Below are 9,339 nucleotides of genomic sequence, written 5' to 3'. Positions count from 1 at the left end.
AGAAGGAAGGTGTTACTTATTGATGATGATGATGATGATGATGATGATGATGCGGAAAGTAGTGGTTATTATTTATTATGATGTTCGTGATGATGATGAGAAATGTTGCTTATTCTTTATTACTTATTTCTTTTTCTGGTGAGGATAATGAAAATATTGGTTATTATTATCTATATATTAATACGCTAATTCTCTTCGACCGTTATCATCCTGACATTCTATAAAAGGGAAAGTGGAACATCCCAAATGGCTAATAAAAGAAAAAAGTTGGTGTTGCTGGTTAGGAAAAGCCTAGCCACATTCTGATTGGATTTGATTAAAATAAACCAACAAAAAAACTAGCCACATTCTAATTGGATGAGAAAAACCAGCCAGTGTGTGGTCGGTGCAGATCACCTGTAGAACCCACTGCCACCATCGTCACCACTGCAAATGCCACCGCCACCATCTCTACTGCAGCTGCCACCATCACTCCCACCACTCCCACCGCCGTCACCGCAACCACTGCCACCATCGTCTCCATCTCCACTGCAACTATCACCACCACCGAAGTTCTCAGTACTGCCACCACTACCATCACCACCATAGCCACCTCCACCACCACCATAGCTAACACGCCGTCACCACCACGATCATCACCACTGTCTCCACTACATCAATTAGTTGTTGTATTCTGTGAGGGTCAACTAAGCCAATTTCGATCCGAGGGGGCCGTTTTTTCCTGGATTTTCGATGTTATTTAATAAATTTATAATAAAACGACGTCACGATGGTGGTGGATGAACGAAGCATTGTTATGTTGCTTTTAAAAGTCCTCTGGAGACTCCTAGGGATTATCAAACCTTCTTTTTTAGGCAGCGGTAAAGGAGTAGTATCAGTTTTGTGGTCATAAAGTAATCTCTCAGGCATTATCTTCGTCGTTTTTCTTTAGGCGGGGGTGGGGGGAATAATGTTCGTTTCGTTCTCACAATGCAATTCAACCAAGCATTATTTTCATTTTTTTTGTTTATATTTGAGATGTGATATCCGTACCTATATGATAAAAAACAAACTCTTAGAAAAGAAAACCTTACCGTTGACGTACATACGGGATTAAAACTGAAACTCACGTAAAATCATCGAGTCGTATGACTTAAATAATAAATAAAATGCTTCTACAGTATAGTAAAATATGAAAAAACAAACAAACTCTTAGCTGTGACGTACGGAAAAGATATTACAACTTAACATTACGTAAAATGATCGAGTAATTTCATTTTAAAATAAGAAATTAGGTACTTGTACAGTAATTGACCCAAGAAATAACGTATTTGTACAGTATAGTACCCATATGAAAAAAAAACACAGAAAATCTTACTTGTGAGAACCATAAAAGTTTGTAAAACCGAAAATTACGTCAAATCGTCGTGTAGTATGACTTTTCATTATTTTCTCAGGTAGAATACTGTACAAGTACCTTATTTCTCTTCATATTATTGTGAAAGCGGGTGGAGGGAACGACAGTGGTATAGGGAGTCAGTCACGAAAATGGCTGAAGCAGTTTACGACCTGAAAATCACTTTATTTCATATATATTTTTAAGAAAGGGGACTATAAGGAGTCATTCCAGGTAATGGCTGAAGCAATTTACGATCTGAAAATTAATTTATGTCATCTAACAAATTCAGACATTCAATTTCATAATGAATTAAGAATATTTATCCTTATGAAATATATTTATTTGCACGTGTTGCGATATCATCTGCCAACATCCTACAACAGAAAGTGTTGCCATATCATCTTCCAACATCCTACACTTTTTTCTTTAACAAAACCCTACCAACCCCACTTCTTACTGATTCATTCCATTTCTTACCACAATAAAAACATTGCAAAAGTTGACATGTAACATGTTTTTATCAAATCTTATTACTTACATGCCAAATTATCAGATTATCAAGAAAAAAATTTGACATATTTATTACTGATTTACAAGTCACTTTGATTAAATTATAATTTCTAGAAAAAAAGTAGTACTTTACTATAGTTCTATTTCTTATAATAATATATCTCAAGCAGTTCTCCATATTTGACTAGAAAAATATCTTTTTTTAATTCACGATCTGATCAGAACTAATATTACACTGATTATTCTATTGAAGGACATTCTATTGTTTGATTATGCGATGATGTTTTCAACTACCGTGGAATTTTCACGGGTTCTGCTAATCATTATTATTATTATTATTATTATTATTATTATTATTAGGAATTATAAGGAATTGTCTTACCATGTTTCTAACCGAAATTTTAATTTGAACTTGAAATTCATGGTTAAACAAGGAATTGTCTTACACATGTTCGGATGTTTTATGTTTCTGCCTTTGTGTACATTTTCTCCGGTCAAAAGCGACATCAGCGGGGGAGTTTAAAAAATGTCAAACGAAACAAATAAGCGTTTCTAACCGAAATTTTAATTTGAACTTGAAATTCATGGTTGAACAAGGAATTGTCTTACACATGTTCGGATGTTTTATGTTTCTGTCATTGTGTACATTTTTCCGGTCGTCAGCAACATCAGCGGCGGAGTTTTAAAAAATAGCAGAGGGAAAAAAAGCGTTTCTAACTGAAATTAGAATTTAAAACTTGTATTCACGGTTAAACGAGAAATTGTCTCTCACATGTTTGGATGTTTTATGTTTCTGTTTTTGTGTACATTTTTCTTGCCAAAAGCAACATCGGCAGAGGAGTTTAAAAAAAACGAACAAAGTAAGGTTTTCTAACTGAAATTATTATTATTGTCATTGTTCTTCTTCTACTTATTATTATTATTATTATTATTATTATTATTATTATTATTTGTTTTTATCATTATCATTATTATTATCATTATTATCATTATCGTTATTATTATTATTATTAAAAAAACAAAATTTACTTTCATGGTTATTACTATTATCACTAATATTATTAGTAGTAGTGGTGGTGGTGGTGGTGGTGGTGGTAGTAGTAGTAGTAGTAGTAGTAGTAGTAGTAGTAGTAGTAGTGTTGGTATGTTTTTATTATTACTGTAGCTGTAATGGTAGGTGTTGTTTTTTGCTGTCATTGCTAGTGTTGTTTTTGCTGTTAATATTATGGCTACCGATATTAGAGTTGCCATTATCATTGTAGATTTTATTTCTATTGTTGTTGGTGGTGGTAATGGGAATAGTGGTGGTGATGGAGGAAAAAAGGTCGGGAGGGGATCTTATACCTTGGTGGGTGACCTTCCTAGAGATAATGTTTCGATAAAACTATCAGTGGTGGTGTAACCTTAAATTCATTAACCCCATTTATGGGAGAATGTGAAATCAAAATATTGAAAATAACGACGTGAATGAGGCTAAAACATCTTGTGATAGTCTCACGTCAGGTAGGTGTCACACTGGTCAAGGGAGTTGGAACAGGAAATGTAAAAAAAACGTGGACGGATGAGGAAAGAAGAGTAATGTGGGAATGCTTTGTAAGAAGTGGAAGTACCAAATCTGGTGGATATATCCGAAAAGCGAAGGAAGAATGGGAATCGAGAGGAAGGGGAGGAGCTAGAAGTGTCGCGAATTTGGTATCCCAGTTAAAACAAATTAAAAATAGCAACCTACTTTCAGTGATTGCAAGAGAATGGATGGTTAGGAATGAAATGAATAACGCAAGCAAAATTGATGAAACTAGCTCTGATGAAAGAACTGAGAGAATGGAAGTGCAGAAGGGAAATGTAAGCGATGATGGGAGGCGGACAACTGAGGAGATATGGAATTCTATGGTTAGGGGAAGTAATGAGAAAGAGTTTGAAGAATCTAAGGCAGATGAGATCATTGACTGAGACAATGGAGCCAGTGAAAGAAGCAGATGTATGGAGAAGTGGTGATGAAGTTTGAACTTTGACTTTTGTAGAAAAAGAAGTACTTCAGAAGTTAAGAGAGGTTCTTCTTGGAAACGATATCATAGAGATTCCAAGTATGAAGAGTAGTGATAGGCGAAAGGTGAAAAACGAGGTAAAAATAATTCAAGGAGTAATTCACAACATCATAAGAAAGAACATATCGATTACGGAAATTAACAGGCTTCTGTATGCAGCGTCATACGTTATTGCGAATCGTCTTGGCTTATTACAGAAGAAAAGGGAAGAAATGAAGGATAGAAGGCCACACTGGCAGAGGCGGTTTGAAGAAAGTATTAAATGGTGGCTGAAAAACATTAATAGAATCGAAGAAATAAGAAAAGGCGTTAAACTAGGATAGAAAGCCAAGGACGAGCTTAAAAGGATGTATAGATTGCTGGAAAAAGGAACGATGAACGTTCTAACAATGTTGAAAGAGAAGGTCCACACTGGTGGTATGAAAATTAGGAACTTTGTTGGAAAAAGTGTTGCATTTCGGTAGAACAACCTTTTCCAGAAAAATCAGCTGTATAAAGAATTAAATGGTAGTAAACAGGCGGGAAATAACAACACTCTAAATTCAAAAATGCAAGGAAGTTCTGGAGTGGGATTTGGTCTGTCGAAGGGCGATATAACGAGAAGGCTAGCAGGTTGGGAGAGGTCAAAGAAAGGCTATCAGAAATGCAGCAGATGAAGAACGTTGAGATAACCATCGATGACGTTAAGGCTGGCATACGAAGGATGACAAACTGGAAGGCACCTGGTCCAGATGGAGTGATGGGCTCCTGGTTTAAACAGTTTCCATGCCTTTATCCACCTATAGCTGCTGCTATCCCTGATTGGCTTGTGAAGGGAAGAACAACACTGATTAGGAAAGATCCTGCAAAAGGAACAGATGCCAATAATTATAGACCAAATACATGTCTGCCATTGATGTGGAAACTGTTGACTGGAATATTTGCGGAGAAAATTTATGAACATCTAGAGAGTAATGGTGTTTTTTCCTGACGAACAAAAGGGGTGCCGGAAAGGCTCGAGAGGTACTAAAGAGTAACTACTAATTGATAAAGCAATAATGCAGGATGCGAAGAAGAAGAATCTGAGCGTAGCATGGATCGATTACAGAAAGGCTTATTACATGGTTCCTCATTCATGGATACGTGAAACACTATTGATGATCAAGGTTGCTGAGAATGTGGTAGGGCTTTTAGAGACAAGTATGGCCCAATGGAAAACGGTGCTGACAGCAAACAGAGAGGAAATGGGGCAGGTTGGCATTAAACGTGGGATATTTCAAGGAGATTCGTTATCGCCACTTCTTTTTGTAATGATAATGATGCCACTGAGCATCCTCTTGAAGAGAGAAAAACTGGGGTATAACTTTGGATCTGGTGACAGACGCCTCAACCATCTACTGTTTATGGATGATTTGAAAATATTCGGTAGAAATGAAAAGGAAATGGAGACTGGTAGAACTTGTGGGGACATACTCAGAAGATATTGGGATGGAGTTTGGGATTAGTAAATGTGCGGTGCTGGTGATGAAAAAAGGAGTAAAGGTTCATTCGAATGGAATAGTGCTGCCAAATGGAGAAATCATGAAAGAAATAGAAGATACAGGATGTAAGTATTTGGGAGTGCTGGAGGGTGTAAGCATCATGAACAGAGAAATGAAAGAAAAAGTCAGGAAGGGGTATCTTAGAAGAGTGAAACTAATTGCAAAGTCGAAACTGCATGGAGGAAACCTAATGAAAGCAGTACATGCATGGGCAGTCAGTGTTTTGAGATGCAGCGCGGGAATTTTAGAACGGTCTGACAAGGATTTGCATGCCATGGATATCGAAACAAGAAAAGTTTTAGCAATGTTTGGTATATTTCACATTCGAAGTAGTGTAACAACGCTGTATCAAAAGAGGAAAGATGGTGGGAGAGGATTGAAAAGTGTAAAAGATTGTGTTAGATCCGAGGAGATGTCGTTGAAGGAGCATGTGGTTAGAAGTGAGGAGTGGATGCTTAAGGTTGTGGCCAATGAAGTGGCGGTATGTGAGACCAAGGCTGATTATGTGAAACGTGTGGATAGAGAAAGGGCAGAAGAACTGGCTAGGAAGAAAATACATGGAAGGTTCTTCAAGGATATAGCAGAAGTGGCTGATGAAAGATCGTGACAATGAATTAGAGCTGGGTATCTGGCTAAGAGTACTGAAACTTTTGTTTGTGCAGCACAAGAGCAGGCATTAGGAAGACGATTGTTAAACAAAGTGGTTCTAGGAGAGGGAGTTGCTGCAGAATGCTGGATTTCTGGTAAGACCTCAGAGTCCATTGCGCACCTTGCATCAGGGTGTAGTGGACTGCCCCAGAGAGAGTACCGCAATATCATGGGACTCCGGATATATTGGGAGGTGTGTAAGAGGGTTGGGGTGAAGTGTGCTAGAAAATAGTTTGAGGAGGTGCCTGATGAAGTGAGAACAAGTGAGGATGGCAAGGTAGAGGTATTTTGGGACAAAAGCGTCATGACGACCAAGCAATTGGAACATAAGCATCTGGATTTGGTCGTCATTGACAAGGTCTTAAAAAACTGGTGATTGTAGACTTCTCAGTACCCTGGGACAGGAATGTGAGAGAGAAGGAGACTGAGAAGTGGAGCAATTATGCTCCATTGGCCTTAGAGATAAGGCGTATACACGGGGTTAAGACACAAATAATCCCGGTCGTAATTGGTGCACTAGGAGTAGTATCAAGTCGTCTGGAAGGACAATTGAAAAACTACAAATCCCCGATGTTTTGGGCGGCCTTCAAACCTCTGCAATTATAGGTACCACCAACATCCTTAGAAAAGCCCTTGCTCTTTGAAGCTCCTGGTTTGAAGCCGGGATTAAGGGAAATCCTCTGGAAATGAATCCCATCCCTTTCCAGAGAGACGTTCATAAACGAATCAGAATTATTATTATTATTATTATTATTATTATTATTATTATTATTATGTTTACTGCTTATAATTATGATGAGAAGGAAAACATATCTCGATTATTCATTTAAAAATAATTAGTTTTTCTTTCACTTTCAGAATAAAACTTCTTCATATCATCGATTTTATGATCTATTCACTCGTTGACAATTGTCATAACGAAAACTCTGTTTATTGAAAATAATGATTTATTTTTCATGCATATTCTTTTTTTTACTGTTGCAATCATTATAGATAAAATTCATCTCATATCTAAATATAATTTACTTGTCCGAAGTCACAAAAAATCATCATCGCAAACATTAATTAATGAGAAACGAATTACCCCCTTTTAGTCGCTTTCTATCAGTAAAAATCATTAAAACCATTTTCTCTTCAAAAATATTTAAAACAAAAAAAACATGGCTGTCTGTTTACGGTTTCAAATTGGCTATTTTATTTTATAATTTAAAAAAGTCATGTTTAGAGGAGACTGTAAGTTTTTTATTATTATAGATTTTTTATTAAATGAATTACAAATACAGTTTGGCTTAAATTTCTTGTCAACATATTAAAAAGAAACATGATCTTGTAATGAAATGACATCTGCTCCTTTATAATTTATATTAATATTATTTTTTTAAAAAAAAAACAATGTCTTGTGTGTTGAATTTTCATCGAAAATATAACTAAATTTTTTTAATTAAATTTTTTAGCTTTAAAAGGTTAAAAAAAGAATTTACCAAAAAATTGTTTTAAATTCGTTTTTATTTGTTTTATTTTACTTTTTATTTATTTTATTCATGTTTTAAAAGTTTTCAGCTGGCGTGGAATTCCCATGCGTTCTGCTATTAACAGATTAATATAATTAGTAACACAAAGAATTCTTAAATAGTCACACATTTAGTCTTCACCAGGTTCAACTTCTCTTAACTTCTGTTTTGGTGATCTAACGAGTACATGTGTGTAAATATTATTAGGTTGTATATAGTCATTCAACGAAAACTATGATTCAATTTATAAAAGATCTAAACGTGTCCTCAAATTCAAAATACAAAAAAAAAACTTTATGATTTACGTATTTGTCACGGAACGAAGATGTCATATTCCAAAAACCACGTAAATAGATCAAATAGTTTATTTTGTAACTAAGAAAATCAAATTTTATGGGGAAGCAAGTATGTTGTCTCGGTTTGCCATCTTTACCATTTATCACTGATTATTTCTCCTTTAACAATCTCTCCAAAAATAAGAGATAAAAATCAGCCTTATTATCGTTAAATCATTGTAAAATTTTATTTTTTTTTTATTTAAACAAACACTACTTGATCAATTTACGTAATTTTTGGAAGATGACGTTTTACATAAACCATAAAGATTTTTCTGTATTTTTTTTTTTTTTTTTTTTTTTTTGTTAATTAGGTTGAACTCTGGACTTGCACCAAATACTCGGTTGTCAAGCAAGTACTGTAAAATACGTCCCTAATTTGCTCACAGTTTATTTTTTTGTAATGAACTGAATCATTATTTTCTGTTTGGAAAATTCACAAAAAGGTGTGGTCAATGATTATTTAAATACCTTAAGTACCACGTGACCACTTTTAGTTTATCCCGAGACGAGGCTAGAAATGCCTTTTTTACAATTATCCGAAAGTACGTTTATTATTTTTACCGCAGATCTAATAGAATATTGACCGACGGTCAGTTACATGATTCACATACTGGTAATCAGAGAAAAATTTGGACTTGTATCCTAAGCGTTGACCATTGTCCAATAACTGTAGTTCAAAATTACGATGTTTTACAAATGTCTAAAATCTTTTCATTAATATTTCTACTAAAAATTGTGATCAATACTAATTTGCAGGATTCACATGAATTATCACAGGAAATTAATTACTCCCAAATAAATGAAAATCTATTTCGTTTATGTTGAACTATCCCTCATAGCATTTTAATCAACATCAAGCAAGAAGTTAGTATTATTAACTAGCAGAAAGACAAGACGTTGCCCAGAATTGGATGATGATCAACGAATGTTTCATACTTACATATTTTATTGTCATTGAAGTCGGTAAAATCGTCTATTTTTCAATCAAATCGATCGATTGCCTGCTCCAGTTGGGGGGCCCATCGCTGTGCACCGAGAGCAAGTTTTACGTGCCTTCTCGCAGTGACTTAGTTCACAATACATTGTAGTTTACATTGCACAATAAAGAACTTTCTGTGGATTTTATAAATATATATATTAGCATGGGTGCCCGGGTGTTTGGAGGTGTATGCTTAGCAAATAAAAACGGTCAATTTTTTTAAACTTTGATCCCTATTATGACCCCTTAACATTCATTGTTTTGGGCTCATATTAAGTTATTAACTTAGATCCATGTCCAACGAACATTTATCTAAAATTTCAAGTGTTTAGACCCAAAATTGTTGGAGGAGTTTGGTAAAGTTCTTAAAGGTCAAATCGTTGAACTTTGACCCCTTAACAGCCAAATTT

This window comes from Euprymna scolopes, chromosome 5 (genome assembly GCF_053919585.1).
Source record: "Euprymna scolopes isolate OS-2025 chromosome 5, ASM5391958v1, whole genome shotgun sequence".
Lineage (NCBI taxonomy): Eukaryota > Metazoa > Mollusca > Cephalopoda > Sepiida > Sepiolidae > Euprymna > Euprymna scolopes.
Note: the sequence above shows the minus strand (reverse complement) of the source record.